The sequence below is a fragment of the Triturus cristatus genome, chromosome 6 (genome assembly GCF_964204655.1).
Source record: "Triturus cristatus chromosome 6, aTriCri1.1, whole genome shotgun sequence".
Lineage (NCBI taxonomy): Eukaryota > Metazoa > Chordata > Amphibia > Caudata > Salamandridae > Triturus > Triturus cristatus.
The window spans coordinates 624,022,042-624,044,263 of record NC_140589.1 but is presented as its reverse complement, the minus strand read 5'-3'; the positions used below and the strand labels follow the sequence as shown (position 1 = coordinate 624,044,263).

The 22,222-nt window shown below is 41.9% G+C and overlaps 1 protein-coding gene across 1 annotated transcript in view; it reads right to left on the bottom strand.

Moving 5' to 3' along the window:
• The window catches only part of FBXL4 (F-box and leucine rich repeat protein 4), a 224,141-nt gene extending 202,941 nt beyond the window's left edge, over positions 1 to 21,200 (bottom strand). The window contains exons 1-2 of the mRNA XM_085611122.1: positions 21,058 to 21,200; positions 9,266 to 9,411 (exon numbers count right to left, since the gene is read on the bottom strand). The gene's annotated coding sequence lies outside the window, so the exon portion shown is untranslated. The remainder of the gene's footprint in view (positions 1 to 9,265; positions 9,412 to 21,057) is intronic.
• Between the last annotated feature and the right edge of the window lie 1,022 nt (positions 21,201 to 22,222).

Sequence of the window (22,222 nt, the reverse complement as noted above, 5' to 3'; positions counted from 1 at the left end):
ACATAGGCTATGGTTTCTGACTGTCCTGTGGGCAGTCCTGATCCTTCCTCCTCGCTTTGTTCGAACTGATCTACCGTTAATCTCTCTTCATGTAGGCGTTCTATTTCTTTACGGATCTTTCGACACATGGCTATTATACATTTTTGCTTATCATGTCTCCCTTCTGATATATTCTGGCTCCATCTGGTAAGAATTTGCATTGCTTCCGGGTCTACCCCCGGTCGGTCTTGGTTTCTGATCACACAATTTATGAGGAAACGTAACAGTTCCCCCTGTATCTCCACTTTCTGGTATTCCATAGCTCTGTTAATACATTCAGAATCTCGCCCTGTTTGGACAAAATGATATATATTATCTAGATGCACAGTCATTCCTGGTAACTTCCCCAAATACACCGCGGCTCGTCTGATACGTAATGATGCCATGATCATTTCGTCCTCTTTGCCGGGCACAGGGTCATATCTACAATCTACTAGAAGTTCCTTAAGCGTGCGGGCATTTATGAGTTTGGGGGTACGTGGATGTGCTGTTTCTTGAAAAGTAAGTTTATTTATTCTGGGTGGCGTAGAAAAAATGTTGGTAGCACCTCCGGTAGCCCCGTCTGGGGTATCGGGCGTGAAAGGATTCGTTGAACGAGATACACCAACTATAGGTGTGGGCACAGCTGTAGAAGCAGCTGTAGGAACAGACGTGGAAACAGATGTGCTTGCCGGAACTTGTGTCAGGATTTGATGCTGTAAGGATACAGATACAGGGTCTTGGCGTTGAACCTCCCCGGCCGACGGTCTACGTGGGGCGGGGTTAGCATACTCGGGAGCTGCGTCATCTAAATATGAGGAAAGAAAAACATCTTCTGCGGTTCTAGGATGCCCTTTAGGATGCATTTTTATTGGGAATAATGGGGGTGGCAAGTCTTTTGGCATCTCCGGAGTAGCCTTAGGTAATCCCTCGGCCAGAAGGGGATACATACCCTTCATAAGGGCATTTCTTTGTCTGTCTACTTGTTCTGATTTCACTCGTGTACCTTCTTCAATTAATAGATTTTCTCGGACTTTATTTGAATTTTCCTTACTCTTCTCTTCCTGTCTACGTGCTTTTTCTGTACGTCTATACGATTCTTTACGCCATAATTCAATGGCGTCTTTCTGTGACTGTCTGGCTTTCCTTTTCCATAATTATTCCTCTACTTTCACGATGCAATCTGCATCCCAGGTCCCAGCTGCGGGCCACCTGTGACTTTCTGGTAGTTCCTTGGTGTAGTCCACCCATAAATCAAGAAATAATATGGCGTCTAAGCCATGTTTGTGATACATAAAGTGCCCTGGAGTGTCCCTAGGAGGAATAGGAACAGCTTCTTCGAGTACCCCTTTTCTAGTTGTGATCTGTCTTAATTTCGAAAAGAGCGGCATACTGACAACTGATCTGATACTTATTCTTAGACACACTTAATACAAAAGCACAATAATGAACAGTCATTCATACCACAATATGCAGGACGTATTAACACATTTAACGTTTAAATGAGCAACAATGATGATGACGATCTAAGAAAACTTTATCACAAGACATAATCCTCGGCATTTTAACTGAATTATTCTGAATTTATATACTTGATATACTAGATATACTGCTAAACAGTACAGATACACTGCTAAAACAGTGCAGACCGGATTTGTGTACCCAAACCCGTCTGGACCGGCACAACTTATGTGCACGCCAGAACGCCTCCCCAGTAATGGTACTCACCGGGTAGCTCGGAACGGAAGGCCTCGGAACGGAACTGAACTGGACTGGACCGGACTGGACTCGAAAACTTCGGACACTTCTGGACATCGGAAACCTGGTGGGCCTCTGTATACCTCGGATCTTGCTCTCTCAGCTAGGCTCTGGTCGGGATACTTCGCACTTCTCACCGCCTCGTCTGGGTGTTGATCGCAGCCTCAGTCGCCCCCGCTTGACCGGAGGGAGATACAGGAAATCCTGCTGGTACGCGTTGTTGTCCGTCCAGCTGTGGCAGGAGACCGGGCCTGCAACGCACCGCCGGCGCGTGAGATGAGAAAGTGTCCCTGTTCGGGCGCCATTCTTGTGGTAAATAATTTAATTACCGGGACTTAATTTGATACAGAACATAATAAAAATAGCTCAATAAATAAGAGGCAGAATCCGTGGTATTAGAGGTTCAGAATGGGCTTTATTCCAATGAACGATTCGAATCGTGGCCTCCAAGTTCCATCACCACGAAGGTTCAGGAAGTGAAGTACATACATTATTGATAATTAATCACTTTTATACAATAGGCATTACAGTGGAGCAAATGCAAGAGGCGTAACAATTGATAGTGTAGCAAAAGTAGGTGTAACTGGGTGTGACTAAGGAACGTCATCAGGTGTGATGTCATAATAGGGTGGTTCCATGAAAGAATTTCGCAATGTCAGCAGAAATACTTGGCAGAAATGCGCGCACAGCAGCATGACGTGTGATTGACGTGCAGCTAGGGGGTGAAGGGGACTTGACATTTAGCTCTACATGTGGCGACAGATGTCTGGAGGGTCAAGTCAACCTAATCCCAAATCATATCTAACATCCTATGTTTAAAGAACTATGTTATCCAAAAGAGAGGTCTCTTAGAATAGAATCTTATTCTATACTGACTATACTGACTGTTAGTGCGTGTACAAGCGTCTAAGTGTCTACACTAGATGCGAGGGCAGGAATCTTCCATGGTAACGGGGCTATGAATTACTTGCATAAGGACAGAGAAGCCGGGCCTTTGCTCGGTAGCTGGAAGAATGTTTACTTAAACTACTAGACAGGAATGCATTGGGCAGGGAGCGGAGCAGATAATTTCGAAGGTGAAATATAGTTCTTGGCAGGCAGCAAGCTGATGTCAGGCACCGTGAGCCGCGCAGGGAATGAGACAAAGTTCATGGTCACAGATGCAGGCTCAGACTGGAGCTCTTAGAGGCAGAAGGCAGGGAAAGCTTGATGGCAGAATCAGGGCCTACTCGCCTGAACTGTAAAATGGCATAACTAAGCCATATAAAGTCGGTGGCCTTTCGTACTTAAGAATCGAATATCCAGCCCATTCATGGCGGATCTGAAAGAGGACATGTTGACGGTGGACGCACATGTATTTGCGTCTTCATAACTGGAACTGGAGGGAACATACATGTACTTGTAACATGCACATAGAACCGTTGGGGTCCAAGATAGGGGACATAACTGACCAGAAAAATCCATATTTCCACACTAATCAAAATGAAATCTGCAGCTAAAACCCTGGTCTACTCTCTAATAATTAAAACAACATTCTGCCCATCACCCCCACTCTAATCTCACACTCCAAGACTTAAGGACAATGCATTAACCATTGAAATACTTTATTTCATTGAGACTTCCTTTTATTACAACATATCAGAGCACCTTCAAATATGGGAATTCAGGATGCGTGCTGTACAAAACCTCTTCTGTTTTATGAAAAACGGCCTATAATGTTTCTCCCTCTATAATAAAAATCCAGGCCACATATAGGGAATATATGATAACTGACTTGCCTCTTAGTGTACTAATAGAATACTATCAGTATTTTCTTAGAGTTTCCAAAAGATAAGCACAAATTTTTCATCTGTAGCGAGTTCTGCTATATTTGAACTTTTTATACTACTCCTCGAGTGCACAGAGGAATGAGTTAAGCTTGGAGCAGTAAAAAAAATAATCAAATACAGCAGAGCTCAATACTGTAAAATGTTTTAATGTACTGAATTGAAATACATCAAAATAATAATGAAATACATTTTTTTTTCTTAGAACCTTTATCATAGGGCCAAACCAGAACCCTGGCTGGATTCTATTCATTAATTAGCTGGCTACTCATCTGTAAGCAGTACAGATACCGTGCAATTACTTCCCATTAGTTGAATAGGAAAGTAAGGTAAACGTTTTGATTTGGTATTGCTTTGTAAATAAACTAACTCTTCTGATTTGTTTATATAGCAGTACCGTAACAGAGCATTTACTTTTCATTCCAATTGCACTAATGCAAAATAAATGTTATCTAACAGTACTGCTCTGTAAATAAATCGTCAGTTCATGCCTTGGCACATAATGCCACTGCACTTTCCAAATGTGTGCAAACAATTGTTGCTCAAAATGGTGTTTTTCAAAAAATAGGCGAATTCATTTAACCAACAGTCTTCATTTTCACCCTCCCAATATGGCACCCTCCTCCTGAAATATTATTTTCCTCAGGGGCAGGAATGGCTGCAAGAAAGGCGAGCGTCATGTGTAGTTTGTACCCTAGGAAGGTAGGCAGGAAGGCAGGCAGGCAGGCAAATGCATGACACTTAAGCCAGCAGGTCATTCACAGTCTACCAGGCTTCAATCCACACAGCTCCTCTATGGACAGGCCTTAGGTGGGATTGCCTGTCGGTGCATGTCTGTGCCTACTGAAAGTTCATCTTGGAGTGCGGCTTGGCAGCAAGTGCATATTGTAGTGTGCAAACCGAGGGTCAAGTGCTGTAGTCAGAGTCGAGCGATAAAACAATAAATACATCACAGAAGCAACATTTGTTTTTTTTCGCAGCATCTGTGAATGAAATTGTGTGCATCGCGCACCTTGATCAATTTTTCGGTAAGAACATAATTTAAGAAATAGAGGAAAGCTGGAAAGTCTCTGTCTAGTGACTAACTTGTTCTTGAATTCTTTCTTGAGATTGTGGATGGGGCTGCCCACAGATTAACCTTTATTGACATATGTCATGCACTTAATGTTACAGTATGTAAAGTCATTTATTCTGTAGCATTTAATGTTATCTCTTAAATTGTCCCTTGAAAATTGGCACATGTTGCTTCGTCCACAATTACGTGCACCGTACAGATTTTGGGTAAGCCAATTGGTATAGGCAATCTATTTTTAAAAACACTCTGATAGATGTGGTCATGCATAATGTGTCCACGTCTGCATATTGTCATGGCTCTGTTAGACAATGCATCTGTAGTATATATACGATTTGTCAAACGGCACGAAAACTATTAACAAAACTAAAAACCAGTTTCATAGGTATACCTGCTCTAACTATACCTACACAGTGGTGAGTGTGTGTATGTATATGATATCTCTAAAAAGAGATCTACTTTTGTCTCAAAATAAACAGCAAAACAAAAAGCCCAACATAATTTTCCTGGTTACTGCCATCCTCGTGCAGTTAATGAATCTGGAGGCACCACACGGCTCAATTTTCAGTTTATTCCACCATTTCGTGCAGTGGGTATGGTAATCGGCTCTCTCTTGGCCTGTGAGAAAGGGCTGGATATGCCCAAAATGCGTTAGGCCTCCGTTTAAAGAGATGGGATGTCAATTGTTGGACTGATTCCAGTCTGCATTAAAAGTGGAAAACCTACCAGTGAGTGCATAATGGCCAGTCCAGCCGTGAGGACGCACCACCGCGAGAAGCAGCGGATCTGCGGTGACTTGGTATTGAGTCATCAACAGAACGGCAGGCCCTTAATGCATCACTTTTGATTTGAATCAGTTTGGCATTGTGACATTTGAATCTACCCACTTGGGATTTTGAATTTTTACTTATTTTTGGAGCGATTAACATATCCACTGGGGCAACAATGGGGTATTGCACCACAAGTACCATGATGCACTGTAATTTACAGCAAGGCCTACTGTGGGCGAAACGTTATCTCTCTCTCATGGCCTGTGAGCAAGCGCTGGATATGCCCAAAACGCGTAAGGCATCCGTTTAGAGAGATGGGATGTAAGTTGCTTGCCTTATTCCAGGGCAACTTCCTGTGTTTGATAGATAGATATATATATATATATATATATATATATCAGATTCTCCGCTCTCTGGACGGACACGGACCTCAATTTACCAGCGCAAAAACTATTAATTGCAGACAGTCCGCCATATTTGTTTCAGCTTTTATAGATATACATATATATATATATCCATCTCCGTGCATATCCTAACTAAAAGAGATCTACTTTTATCTAAAAATAAACAGCAAACAAAAGACCAACAGAATTTCCCTAGTTACACCTTTCAGTTGCCAGAGTTTAGATGGATATATATATATCCATCTCCAGTCTGGCAATTGAAAGGTGCAACTAGGGAATTTCTGTTGGTCTTTTTATTTTGCTGTTTGTTTTCAGATAAACATAGATCTCTTTTAGTTAGGATGTGCACAATTAGCACGTAATATACAGTTCCAGGATGTTGGTTTCCTGTAAAATGTACTAGCTATTTTGGTGTAACATCTAAATGTTCAAGGGAAGATTCACTATGTTGCAATGTGATGCTGTAATTGTTACTATTAAGATAAAAGGTCACAGAGCGTTACATTGCCAGTTTATAGATTATTACTCACATCATCTATGTAGCTGCCCCAGTATAGTATGTACTAAGTGTATAAGTGTATAAGAAGAAGTGGTTCTAAATATGTTGCTCTTCTGAGACTAGTCCATGTAAATACTGGCGTACAATGGAGTAAAAATTAGTTCTCATAGCTGCTCCATTTTTATTTTTACCATCATTGTTCATATGTGAAAACCGGATGTATGACGTTACAACGCACACTTTTACAACGCATGCACTTACAACGCATTTTTTACATTGCATAATCCATTACAACGCACTACACTTACAACGCATGACACTACAACGCATTTTTAAAAACTACCTTTACAACGCATACCATTACAACGCATAATATTAAATTGCATTTAAGGTAAGTATTAGATAGTATAGGGGTAAAAATTACTAATCTAACTCCAGGGGGTGCAACAGTAGGGTAAATGTTGGATAGTATAGGGGTAAAAATTACTAATCTAACTCCAGGGGGTGCAACAGTAGGGTAAGTGTTGGATAGTATAGGGGTAAAAATTACTATTCTAACTCCAGGGGGTGCAACAGTAGGGTAAGTGTTGGATAGTATAGGGGTACAAATTACTATTCTAACTCCAGGGGGTGCAACAGTAGGGTAAGTGTTGGATAGTATAGGGGTAAAAATTACTATTCTAACTCCAGGGGGTGCAACAGTAGGGTAAGTGTTGGATAGTATAGGGGTAAAAATTGCTATTCTAACTCCAGGGGGTGCAACAGTAGGGTAAGTGTTGGATAGTATAGGGGTAAAAATTGCTATTCTAACTCCAGGGGGTGCAACAGTAGGGTAGGTGTTGGATAGTATAGGGGTAAAAATTGCTATTCTAACTCCAGGGGGTGCAACAGTAGGGTAAGTGTTGGATAGTATAGGGGTAAAAATTACTATTCTAACTCCAGGGGGTGCAACAGTAGGGTAAGTGTTGGATAGTATAGGGGTAAAAATTGCTATTCTAACTCCAGGGGGTGCAACAGTACGGTAAGTGTTGGATAGTATAGGGGTACAAATTGCTATTCTAACTCCAGGGGGTGCAACAGTAGGGTAAGTGTTGGATAGTATAGGGGTAAAAATTACTATTCTAACTCCAGGGGGTGCAACAGTAGGGTAAGTGTTGGATAGTATAGGGGTAAAAATTACTATTCTAACTCCAGGGGGTGCAACAGTAGGGTAAGTGTTGGATAGTATAGGGGTAAAAATTACTATTCTAACTCCAGGGGGTGCAACAGTAGGGTAAGTGTTGGATAGTATAGGGGTAAAAATTACTATTCTAACTCCAGGGGGTGCAACAGTAGGGTAAGTGTTGGATAGTATAGGGGTAAAAATTACTATTCTAACTCCAGGGGGTGCAACAGTAGGGTAAGTGTTGGATAGTGTAGTGTAATATTATGCGTTGTAATGGTAGGCGTTGTAATGGTATGCGTTGTAAAGGTAGTTTTAAAAAATGCGTTGTAGTGTCATGCGTTGTAAGTGTAGTGCGTTGTAATGGATTATGCGTTGTAAAAAATGCGTTGTAAGTGTAGTGCGTTGTAATGGATTATGCGTTGTAAAAAATGCGTTGTAAGTGTAGTGCGTTGTAACAGTTGCGTTGTAAAGGTTGTTCCCCGTGAAAACCCTTCTCCAGAATTAGCAAAAACATTCTGGTTAGCATCTGAGTATGTGCAAGTAGAGTAGCTAGTCTATTGAATAAAAGGTTTTTGCTTTTCTGCCATATGTAGCTGTTATGGCGGCATACAATGAGCAAACATCTAAGATACCTAGTCCCATACCATTGTCCATTGTACTTCAGTCAATTTGCTAAGAATGTCCTTAGTATCTTGGTTGTAAAATAGCAGATTGACAACTAAGGTATATAGAAAATGATCTACACGTTCCGAACTTTTCTCAGAGGAGAAAAAACGCCTGCAATGAATGATCTGGCAGGTCGGGAAGAACCTGGCTTATGTATTTTAGGTAATGCATATATTGCTGGGAATCTAGGATCTATCATAATGAGATGCATTCCAGTTGTTTCCATTCTGTAAGCTTAGTAGCATTGTACTTTGTTATGGTATTAACGTAGTCAGCCTTGACCTTTTCATATGCATATGCCTGTGTATGGTTAATTATGTGTCAATTTGCCTAATGTTGTCAGCCCTATCCATAATGACAATTGAAACCCACTTGATCAACCTCCTTTATGACAATGGTTTTATAATCTTTTGGTGTATGTAAGGCCTGCCTTTCATTTTTAGTCAGGTTATCTACTTCGAAAGAGGAATATCTTTTAATGTGGTCTTCTTAACTACCGAAAGGCTTAGTAACATATAGTTTATAATAATCTTCTGTTTCTGTTTACAGTGGTTTAAGAGATGCAATTTCAAAAGTTGGGCATACAAAATTTGTGTGCAACAGGATTTAGACTATTCCATTTAAAACACTGACATGTAACACACAGAACAATGTGTTCCTTTTCTGAGCCTTCCTAAAGTTCCTTCTATTGCATAAAAAATAGACTTTTCTCACTTGCTCACAAAAGTTATTATTGTGCGATTATTGAAATGAGTATTCAAATATCCCAGCAAAATAACATTCAAATTGAATAGATAATAACATTTAAAAATTCTGGAAGGAACTTAAAGCAAACATTAATTCCCTCAAATTGTATTGACAAAATGTAATACATTTAACACTTGATGGCTTAAACTTTGACAGCTACAATTACCCTACCAACACCCAACTGTTTGTATTTAGGTCAACACCACAAGAAAGCTAGAATACCACAATGCCTTTAAATAGATTTTAAGCTCTGAAGTTACAAATGGCCCAAGATCCAGCACCCTCGATGACTAGCACCACTAACAATCCCCAGCCTCAGCTGGCCTGCTGGTATACTTACCAGAGACAGAGCAGTAGCTTAACTTTGTCACCAGTACTAGGCGAGGGTACTGCAGGTTCATGCTCCTGCACTGACAGGATTTCCGGGTAGAAAACTATATTGGTGCACGACTGTTCTATTGCCTCATTCAGGTAATCTGTAGTCACCTGGAAACAAACAGAGCACTATTAATGTTTATACCAATATGTTTGGAGTTAATACGTTCAGTATTAGATGAGATGCATAATCTCTTGGTTGCATCTATATTTCCATGCTGCACATTCTTAAGAGTTGAACATCAGCCTGTCTGTGGTAGCTTTTACTAATTTGTAGCTTTGGACACAAGCAAGGATTCCTTAAGATAACTGCAACCACAGCTGCATAAATCAGGAGATGTAAATGATTAATTGTTAAACACATTTATATAACACTTTACTACCCCTGACGAGGCACTGAATCGTTTTACGCCAGGCAGCACCCTTCTCCAGAACCCAAAGTTAGTAGTTAATTCAGTGGTTATAGAAGTTAGTCTTGTGTGCTCAAGGAGACCATTTCATACATTTACCCCAGTGCCTTTGTGGTGGATTAAATTAGTAGTGGTTAGTTGTGATCATTAGTGGGGGGTATGTGAGTTCTTGCAGATGGTTGGTGGGATATGGTATAGCAGGTTATGATTTTTAAAGAAAGACAGGTTGTAATCTTTGAGATGAGTAGCAGATTAGCAAAAATACAATAACAGAGATTAATACAAATATGCAAAAATTGAGGCAGGTTATACTCAGGGACAGGAAGCATACACAGGGTGGAAAGTAAGGAGACGGTCATTTGAAGACAAGGAGATGAAACATTTGAAAGGTCAAGCTTTTCATGCAGGTTTTAGGAACGGAAGTACGTAAAGTAGACTTCTAATAGCATGCACACTGAAGATGCAAAACTGTAGAAAGAAACATTATTTGCAAGTAAGATAGTGCTACCTTTGGTACATTTTGAAAAGGCCTAGAATCAGATGAATAGTCTATCTCTTGCCAGGCAACTGCAAGACCACCGCTTCAGCAAGGACAGCAGATCCGCTTGAGCTGGAAGCATAAAGTAATGGTGGGACGCCTACATAGGTTAATACTGAAACCTTTAGGCTATGTTTGAATGAAGCGGTAATCTCAAGATAAAAGCAAAGTAATAGATGCAGGGTAAACAATACAAACATTAAAAAGCAGATGATAATACAAAGGTTGAAGCGTAGGTCTTCTGAGGTTTACCCTTAAGGTTTGCCTCATAGTATTAATTACCAAAGTGAAGTGGGATCCATTTGGATGACCCTGGTTTAGCTTAGCACAGGATGGAGGGGAGGATAGCTCCACAGACAGTGGAAGTTTATTGCCTACATTCGTGTAGCTGGAGGGATGTGACCCAGACACTGAAGTGTCACAGGTCGCCTGCTGGTCAGTGTGTGCCAATCCAGAGTCAAGTGCAACAGACAAACTCCATCCCCACTAGTGCGGCACAGGTGGGCTTTACAATAGTGTTGTAGACTTTCAGGATTTCCCCTGCCTTTGCAAATGCACACCATCATTTCAATATTAGCCCACTATCCTGACAGAACAGCTCTCACTCAACAGAACCTCTTGCTCAATGTGACCACAAACTGTATGTTACAAATAGGAATGAACATAAGAAATATATATTTCACCTTCTATCAACAACAAAATGCTCAGGAAAACAAACACACAAACATAATATCCCTTCACTGAGGTGTGCAAGAGTTGTAGGGGTTGGGCTGCGGGAAGGGAGGTAGTGATGTGCTTGAACATTGGGACAGCGTCTCCCAAAGCTTAACCCACCAGCTCCCGGTGTACAGCGCTTCCTGCATCGTCTGTGGTCCAGCAGTAGTTGAGAGTGGGCTCCGGGGGGCTTGGTTCTCCTGCCTTTACTGCTAGCTACAGGTGCTTTCTCCTCGTTTTAGCTCTTTGCCAAGAGTTTTAGCTCAGGATTGATAGAATTGACTCTGTCGTGAATGTACCACTCTATTTGTGCTGCCCTACAAACTTGTATTTCATAGAACACAATAAAGCAGTGCTTCTGCACTTGTTTCCTCTCAGCTGCACTCTAAGGTTTGTTTTGAGTGGCGTCCGAGCTCTCTACATACAAAGTACTCATCTAATTGTCATGCAATAATTATTCAGCTAATGACTACCGCCGAAAACCTTTTGTTCACCAAGAGAGGCCAGCATTTTGAGTGAAAACTCACAGTGAATGTGGTTAGCTGCTGTCATTTTATAGATCTTTTTTACAGATAAGCACACAGTATAATGGATACATCTTCTACGAAGAGGATCTGTAAAACAAGTGGCACTCTTTTTTTTAATTTCATATGTGTAGTTTCAAACTGCATCTTAACAAGAAATGTTGTTAGTTTGTTTGTTATAGAAAACGATACATAAGAACTAGTAGGAATGATAGTTTAATCAAACCACAGTTGCTGTGGAGAGGATCACCAGTGAGCCTGTCCACACTGGACATATCCTTATACAAAGAGTTTCCTTGAGAGACCACAACTTAGTTGGTGCTTTTGCTTTACTGGTAGCCTTTACTGTGCTTTGCAGTAGATCTTAGTGCTAGAAGAGCAAATGTAGCACCCGGTGGAGTTAGGCTGGAATGCCGTCTTTGATTTCCTGGTAGTGAGGTAGTTCTTACATGTGAACCTGAATGCAGGTAGAGAGTTACTAATCCTCAGGCATGACCTAAATTGTAGGTTGTGGGTGGGTAAAGGCAGATGGAGGGCGCAAACTGTCAAAGAGACAAAAGGTGCCAGCCAAACATACTGAAAGGCATAAAACAACCTACAGTGTCACCAAAATATTTAGGGGCGCCAGGGTGAAGGAAAGAAATAATTATATGAGCAACTATTTACATTACAACAATTTACTATCTTTACTTTGAATACATACCTCACACTACTTTTATAAACAACTATGTACATATAAAATCTTTAGCACTCTTTGGTTTATTTACAACTCTAACATACCTCCCAAACATATTTGATGATGAAACATAGATCAAACCCCCAGATTTTCTTCACCATTCATATAATCATTACTCCTCACATTTAAGGAAGTTACGTTCTCATTCCTAACTCCAGTATCATCCACATCCTCCAGCCAATATCAGTTTTGTTGTTCCACCATCCCTTCATCTATTCCATATTTACATTTAGCCAATCTACGTAAATGTCATATCTTGCCATCACTTAACAAAGCTGAATTACCTAAAAATGTGCATACCTTTTAGGGCTCAGATAACGTACTTTCCCCTTTAAGTACTTTCCTCTCTCTCCCTTTACCTTCAACAATTCCAACAGGACCAATTTCCACCCACTGTTTTTTTGTCACACCAATCCTTATAGGCTTGCTTAGCTAAGGCTAATTTCTTTCTTACATTCTCTGGAAGAACATTCAGCCTGTAAGGATACAGATAACCAGGCCAAATCTTTACTAATAGGTTTATGACCCCTCAGGAAAACAAATCGGACTCTGATCTGTACTATTACTAGGTGTTATAGTGTAAGCCCACATCATCTTCATAATCTCAGTCAATTTACTACTTATAGCTAGCTGTATGGAACCTTTGATTACAAGGTTAAAGCGTTCCACTAAACCTATTCCTTCAGGATGGTATGCTGAGGTAGTTATGAGAATGATACCATTGCTCTTGAAAAAAAAACGTACATTTCTCAGAAGCAATTTACGGTCCATTATCAGAAACAAGACATTATGACAATCCCTATCTCATGAATATCTTGTCCAGAAATTGCAGAACACTCACTATCTGACTTTCTCACAATTTCAATCTTGGACCATTTTGAAAAATAATCCATAACCACAATGACATATTTTTGATCTGTGACTTCATCCTCTATTGGACCCATTATATCTGTGCCAGTCCTATTCCATGGCATATTTGGGCAAGAAATTGGCAAAAGGGGGAAATGGGAAGCTTTCTGACATTTGTCAGGCCTACTGCATTCCAACATTCTCTAACTAACTCTTCAACAGTCACCATCCAAGCCTGGCCACCAGTACACATTTTGATTCTTTGCTTGGTCTTTGTGATACCAAGATGTCCTTCGTGACACAATTTTGATATCTTCCTCCTAAACCTCACCAGATGTACACATTTTACACATCCTAAAAACAAACCTTTTCTTCACTCAACTCATTTCTCTGGCCATTCATTGTTCATAAACATCAAAACCTTTTGCGTACTTTTGTCTTTGGCCATTAGTTCTTCCCATTCATTGAAATTAATACCATACATTCCCTCCACAAATACAGACACCATTCAACCAAATATTGTCCACCTTTATCCTTTAAAGGTAAAGGCATCCGACTTAGGAAATCAACAACTGTCTTTAATACCCAGTATGTAGAGGATATCATGATTGAACCCCAAAGGTTTGATAGACATTCTTGCTAATCTGGGTGATGCTTTCTGCAAATCAGTAGTATTGAATTATTTTGGTAATGGTTTGTGATCAGTTCTCAGTACAACATGATAACCCCACACATTGGCGAAAATGAGTGAGATCCCACACACACACACACACGAGTCTTTCTTTCAATGACTGAATATTTCTCCTTTGCAGACGACAACGCATGTGAAGCAAATGCTACTACCTACTCATTTTTGTTCACATCATATTCAGATAACACTGCTCCTAAGTCCTTTTAACTAGCATCAGTTGTAATACAAATTTTACATGCAGGATCAACCCCTTTCAAAAATGGTACTAATTTCTGCTTTAGGTTTTGTAAATGCTTTCTGACATTCATCAGACCCAGGGCTTAATTTGAGCCAGGGGGTTCCAGCGTTGGACACCGGCGCTTAATTGTGGACACCGGCACTTATGACAGTCTGCTACAAATGGCACTGTTTGATTTCAAGAGGAGTCCAACAACAGTTATTTACTAATTTAATATACATTAAAATGACTAATACCTGCTGCCCAAGCTATCGTTACAGCTTTGGGGGCCTGGAATAGTCTGCATTGTCACACTTCCAGGAGTGTGATGGTTAGAAGTTGTGTTGGTACTTTCATGGGGAGCAATGGCAGGGGCAAGTGTGTGAATATAAAATCTGCACAACTAATTACATAACCACTAGTTTCAATACCCACCTCAACTCCTTTTTTTACTTAGGCTGTTTACCACTATAATAAAAACTTTACTTGTGGACTAACAGTACCTATTTTATATTCACACACTTATCACTCACATCTACACACACTAGGGCCCCTTACCCCCACTGCACCCATCGGCAGGAACAAAAGATCCCCGCCAAAGAGCCCCAATATTGGGTGCCCGTCAGGTATTGCAGCGCCGACCTGACGAGGGGCAGGCTCAAATGATGAAGCATGACACCTAGCTTGCTGGGTGTGTGAGAGCCCTAGTTCCAATAAGGGATTTCCCCCCCTTCCTGTTTCGACCTGCTTCACTGACAGCCAGGCCCACTTTTTCCCTTGACATATGACAATACATTTTTTTTCTCCCCCTTCTTGTCTTCGTTAGAGGAACTCTGTACCTTTTTGCATTATCACAAAATGGATGCCTCTGCCACAGACACCGGTCTGGCCTCCTGCTGCTGACCGAAATTCCGGCAGGGGAGGCCTGGACAATAGGTTTCCTGTCGAAGGGAGGTGTGACCACCTCCCCAGACAGGCAGATGTGTATTGGGGCTGGGCGGGAGCACTCTCTGGTGCTTTGAAGTCTTGCACTGGGGGCACGTTTGCTGTCCCTGTGCAAAGCCCAGTTCAAACCGGTTGCAGGGGCTACCTGTCCCTGCTCTGACGTGAAACTGGACAAAGGAAATGGGTGTAACCACCCCTCTTTCCAAGCCCACCCATAGGTGGGTCCTTAGAGTTAGTCCATCCCCTAAACTTACTATAAGTATAGGAATCCAGTCCCTAGGACTTTAGATTACCCTGGACGAAACTCTGCAACATATATCCTGGACCTTCGACATTCTATCCTGACTAGAAGACTGAAGAAATCTCCCTTGGGGTCAAGGAGTGACTCCCCTGCTTGGCAGGCACCAAAGAAGCAACTGACCGGTCTGCATCGCTGAAGCTCCCGCCGGACGCCGAAGTCTTTGCATCACCAGAGGTGGATTTCCAGACTTCCCTGAGGCTACCCTGAGTCCACAGCAAAGCTGAGGCCCGTGGCTATCGTGGGTGACGTGGAACCGTGACCCCTGGACACGTGAACTTTTGCAGCAACACTATCTTCCTGGTCCTCCTCGAAGTTGTGCTTTGGGCTCCGAGTAGCCCCAGCCTTGAGCACCTCCTGCACCGAAGATTGTTGGCCTCCACTCTACGAGTGACCCGTGGGCCAGCTTCAAGTGTGACCGCTTGAGGCTCCTTCGTGATCACTAGCCCGTTGGCTAGCAGGTCCCCACGAAGGCAACTCCTTTTCTACTTGGGCTTTCCTGGTTGCTCCAGACGTGCCCTGACTTACCCTCGCTGGGTGAATCCCTCAGACCTTGCTGGACTGCACCGCAGTCCTTTCTCTGAATTCCTGTGACTTGCCGTTGCCAAGGCTTGTTGGGTCCAATCTGGTCGCCGACACCGCAGCACTCGACAGACTTCGTGGGACAGCTCGAATCCTGCCCTTGGTCACTGGCTAGTGACCCAGACTCTGTCCCATCTGCTTTCACGTTTCTTCCATCCTAGGTCCAGGTTTGGATTTCTTCGGACACTCTCCTTCACGGCAGCAGCAGTTCTTTGCAGGCTCCCATTGAAATTGACGATGCGACCCGACACCAAAAGACACCTATGCACTCAGCTTCCCTGGGTGAGGTAACTCGAGTACTCCGTTGCTCCCATGGGTGCTAGCCCTAGAACTTCTTAAGTCCAAAAGGGTTTGGTCCTGACTCGATTAAAAGTGTCCCTAATCTTTAAATTTCCAACCGCGACATTGCCCATAGAAGATTACGGGAACCCGCGGTTGTGTTTACACACTGCATACTGTCCCCGTGGGTCCCCTGTGTCACTACCTTGGGTGGTTTCTTGGGGTCCCAGCGATTCTACAGGCTCTAGGCCTTGTGTCTAGTTCAGTCGTGGTTCTTATACCACTTGTTTGGTATATGGTTTGGTACACCCCTAGGGCCCAAACGTGTATTTGTGCTATTACTGATGATTGCTATCTTGTAACTTAAGTACTTCGAACTCCAGTCTCATAAAGAGACTAGAGGGGTGTGTGTTAACCTAAATACACATATTTTAAATATATACCTGGTGTGGTTGTCCTTTCATTTGATCATTCAAGAGATTATAGTCTGGTAAAACAAGCTGCTTTACATTCCTTCAAGATTTAGCCTGAAGGCTGCTCTCCTTAGCTACCACTAGGATAGCTTTCAATAAAGGTTGTCTTTAACCTATCACCATAAGGGGTTGTTTGGACTGATACAAGGTGCCCACTAGAACTAATTGACAGCATATATCAGGCCACCTTCTCACAGTCAATATAGGTACTGAGCTATTAGGATCCTGTATTACTCCCGAATCACCCTGATCAGACCAGCCCAGTACAGAAAGACCTTTCTTTGAAACATATGATTTGCACATAGCCCTTATACAAATTTCAGGGATCTTAATCCAATTAGATGAATACTCTCACCAGTATAACTTCTTGCTTTCACACCCACTTGTTCCAAACGTTTCCCAAGCACTTTTACAAATCTTTCCAAACATCCTCATTGATAATGGTAAACGGTGAACCAGAATGGGCAAACGTCCTTTACCATTTCCCCTCCAACACTCAACTCACTTTTTCCTTATTGCATATTCAACATTTAAAATATTGTATTCAATACAAAAAACACCACTAGCATCTGTATCCTCCTCTCGCTGATCAGAAACGGAATTATCTTCCTCTTGAAATACATTTTATAATGGTACCTTACCTTTTATTTTTATTTTACAAACCCTTGCATAATGACCCAGAACACCACATATTGACCCTTTTTGACTCTTGGCAGAACATTTCTTAAAAAATGTAAAATGTTCTAAACTGGCACATTAATAACATTTCCGTGGTTCTGACGAATTAGCATTCTCTTCCATTTCTTTTTTTGAGTTAATGGTACTGTATATAGCTGCCACCTCATTTTACCCTGTGCTGTGTCCCTAGCCCATATCCAACTCCTCTCTCCTGTCTATTTACCTGTGGACCTTGCTCGTGTCCCTCCCCAGCTCCCCCATTTCGTATTTTTCCAAGTTTCCTTAGCTCCCCCTGTTGCCAATAGAGGTGTATTTCCTTCCTTCCTTTTATATTACATTCATTTCTACAGAGTATTTGCGATGCTTAAGTTTGGATCCTAACGTCACTAAGTCCACACGGATGTATGTTAAGGAACTCATAACTTGAACCAAGAAGTTAAGCAACTGCATGATATGTGTATTTGACAATGTTCATTGATACTTGCCCACTTGCCGTGTATATATATATATATTCACTTAAAAACCATAGGTTTCACACATGTTATAGTTAGCTGGACATTTCACTTGTGAAAAACCATTGAAATTCCCCCGTTATAGTTAGTGCAGGCAACTATAACTCACGCGACCGCAATCCTCTGCTGATGACGTCAGATATTACATCACTGTATTTAGACACTTATTTACCCATGTCTTCTTCCATTAATTTTTAGCTATACATATATTACAAATATTTTCTTTTCAGAAAGACACATATGTCATCAGTGATGTAATATCTGACGTCATCAGCAGAGGATTGCGGTGGCGTGAGTTATAGTTGCCTGCACTAACTATAACGGGGGAATTTCAATGGTTTTTCACGAGTGAAATGTCCAGCTAACTATAACATGTGTGAAACCTATGGTTTTTTTAAGTGAATTTGCAAGGTTTTTTAAATGCTAAGTTATGTATTTATTTTTTATTTTTTTTTAAGGTTTTTCACCGTGCGCGTACCGTACCGTGCGCGCGCCCACGTTACGCAGTTCGCGGAATTTTTCCGTTTCTACCATACGCGCACGCTACGCGTACTCCGCGCTTTTTCGCAAAAAAATTAAAGGAAATTTTGGCCCTTGGGGGTACTTCTGGGACCCCCTGACTAAGGCTAGGGGGTCAGGAACTGTCCACCCTGCCCCCTTTTCACGTTCTCCACCTTTGTTTTTCACCCCCTCAGACTGCGAGAGACAAAATGGCGGCCGACACTTCCTGGTTTCGACCGATTCGAATGTTTACTAAGATCTGACAACCAATCAGAATCGCGCACGGCAGCGTGCGCGTACGGTAAGTTTTACCGTACGCGCACGGTGCGCGCTTACAGATATATATATTGATTTAGATGCTATTTTCTCAGGAAATACTGAACAGATTTACACCAGACCTACAAAAGGCACATCCCTGACCTGAGGACTACCTCTCTGCCAAATTTCAAGTAATTCTGTTCAGCCGTTCGGGCTGTAGCTTGGACTAAAGGTCCTATGGAAAAATGCATGGGGAAAACGCGTTTTGGGACCCCCCTTTTTTCTCAGCCCCCGCTTGACGAATCCCCCCCGAGACTTTCAGGGAAGGAGCGGAGCGCCCAGCCTATTTTGAAAATTTTGCGAGGATTCGTCAATCGGCGCCAAAGTTATTCTAAATAGAATGTTGCGGATTTCCTATGGAAACACGGTCCTAACTATAACTATCTACTGGCGACCGCCAGTAGATAATTATATATATATATATATATATATATATATATATATATATATATATATATATATTCACTGAAAAAACCATAGGTTTCACAGAAGTTACCTAACTATACCTACCTACTGGCGACCGCCAGTAGGTAATATATATATATTCATTCATTATTTCTTTTTCCATTGTTGTAACATGACAACTGCCTATTTTCGTTTTCCTCTTTATTGTACATGGCTGGATGTAACCAGAATCTCACACCAAAGACAAAATACAAAACCTCAATAAAAATGATTTTTAAAAAAAAATCAATCTGGTATTGTGTGGGACCTTAGTGAAATAATTACTTTAAACTTTCTTAGCAACTTTAATTATGTTAATTTGTTTAGCATTCTGTAACTCATCAATCACAGCTTTAGCACACCTGTTGGTTAATTCCGCTTTTTTTACTAAAACAATTACGCCTTTCAATGAAGCTTTGCCAGTGGCCCACAACGTATCCTGTATGTTAGGATTGCTGGTAAGCATAATGATTTGGTCACGTATAAACTCTTCTTGTAGTGCACCAAAACGGCTGGTAATGGCCAAATGTTTAGGTGCTGAAACATACTCATCCACCCTTTCACTTATCTTTGCTTGCGCTGGAAAAATGTATCTCTATCGATGGCCACCTACATTACTGATGACAAATGTGCATCAAGATCTGCCTAACGTCTTTTAAATGTTGTTATATGTTTTTAACCCTCTGGGTTCTACACATAACAAGATTTTATTTTTATTTTCTGGTGTAAAGTCATCTTAATCAAATGTTGAAATATAGTTCCAGAAATATCCTTTCCACTGTTGCCATCACATAAAAGGTTCCCCTTTAGCAGGCAAGAATGCTTGTAGAGCAGATATATTCAATTAGTTTAAAGCACACATGCTATATAACTGTTAATTGTGCCAAAATAGAAATGAATAATTGTAAAAGTGTTTTCCTTTTCCTGTTATGAAGTGACTGGCTACCTCTAAAATGCTACAGTAGTTGTACTTCACCAAAATATTTGTATATCAGGCAATAAAAAACATCTCATACTCGAATGTTCAAAAACAAATGAACATAAAAGGTATACACCAAATTACCTTACTACAGTGTGGCACATTTGAGCGTGTATATCTTGAGAGGGGCAGGGTCCTTGTGAGTTGGGGGTGATGGGTTTTCTGTGAATATGAGTAGTGTGAAGCCGAGTTGGGTGGGTGCCGCAATCGAGGATATTTTGAGAGTAAAAATAATGGGCTGCTGCTGAGTGAGGGTTAAAGGAGTGGGCTGTATGAGAGGAGAAGTATCAGGGCAAGAAAGGTACCTGCACAAGGGGAAACAATGAGACAGCCATTTGTACTGCCTGTAATAACAAGGAAGACTAACCTGTAACTGGTGCCTGAACGCTAGGATAGTGTGAGCAGAGATGTAAACACAGGAAGCGTGTAGGAAAGTTGGCTAGCTACCTGGTCCCAGTAAATGAACCCTCTGTCCCGTACCTGCTTGTCGACTGTTCCTGCAGGCCCAGGAGTCGGCTCCGGGACTCTCTCACAGATGGCACTCACTAGCAGTTAGAACGCTCTGCTCGCTTTTACTTATGACACTCACAGCAGCATTTCTGGTGTTAACTATCTATGTCAAAGACGCAGAAAGGATACAATTACTCTGCACAATGATGGCCACACTTCACTGGTGATATTTTGCCCTGCTTCCCTGAGTATTACGGAAGAATTATTACAAATGTCAGGCAGACAACAAAGAGCTGCCTAGGACAACGCTTGCTCACCATCCCAAAAATACCCATGCAGACAGACCCCCCCCCCCCCCCCCCAAAAAAAACCTCAGTAAAAGGAGACCTTAAGTTCCTTCTTTCTCAGTGCATTGAAATGGGATGTGCCAAGACCCTCAGGTCAGCCAGTGTTGTTGGCCGCCCCTGCAAAGGTTTTTTTTAAACGGCAAAAACTCTAAAGCTTAAGCTGCGTTGGGCGCTGAAAGGGTGCTCGGCACCCCCAGCCCCCAAAAGTAACGAGTGCGGAGCACAATCACGTAAAAATGCAGGTGTTGGTGGAAGTGGGGGGGCGGACTCACCGTCCCGGCGGCTGCACTAGTCGGAGGCGGGTTGTAAGTTGACGGCAGAAGACTAAACAGATCGATCAACACCTATGTACACCAGGCAACAAGAGTGACAGGTCTACGGTTTTCGCGAGGAGCACAGGAGGCGTCGCGCGCATGACGCACGTACAGGTCGGATGGCTCTAGTCTACGGAAAATAGAGTTTCCAATGTTTTTGCCTTCAGTTGTGCTGTCAGTGCAGGCGCGAATCTGGTTGGTTCACTTAAAGCTATCTCTCATTGGCTGCAGCTTTTTGCAGGCTCGAGTAAGGGAAGACGGGTCCGATTGGCCCAAACTTTGACATTAGTAATTATTTTCCTGGAGTCTGGACTCAAAGTTTCATGCTGGCGCACTTTTTAAACAATCGAAGCCGCGAATGCCGTGTTTTAAAACCTTCTCTACATGATTTACAGAAAAGTAGAGGTGCGGTATAGGGAGCGCGGGACTGAGAGCCGAGAGGTGGTTCACTACGGCCAGATCGGTCGACTCTGGAAATGTGAAAAACAGATTTCAGTTTAGGCGTCGGCCCAACAGACCCCGGGACTTAATCTCCATGTGCCTAAAAATGTGTTTTTTCTTGTGTTACGTAACCCGTTCTCATGTAAAGCGCCCAGTGTTCGCCCTATACAAAGCTGCAAAAATAGAGGGCGGTTTATGGTTAAAAGGGTTTATGGTGACCATATTTTGAGAAGCAAAAACCGGAACAGGCCAGAAATAAAAGTAAGACTAAAGCCATTAATCTTACGACTATATCTGACCTGTCCTGGTTTTTGCACGGCCTTGTAAATAAGTACCCCCTAGGCGTCTTGTGAATATATGCCTTTATGTGGAGTAAACATAGTCTTGTAAATGTGTGCACATATATATATAAATATATATATACACACATATATATATATATATTCTCCAGCTCACTGCGCAACAAGTTGCAAGCGCGTACTCCTTGCCGCAAAAATTAAGGCACAATCCAAATGTGCTTGGGGTAAGTTTATTGACGGTATCAAGCCGAAAAACCCAACGCGTTTCGGCGTAAACACCTTGATCACGGGTGGATTTACACTGTTTTAGAAACACTTATAATTACGTGTAACGTGAGTATGTGAATAAAGCATCACAAATTACGGACTAACAAAAAAAGAGG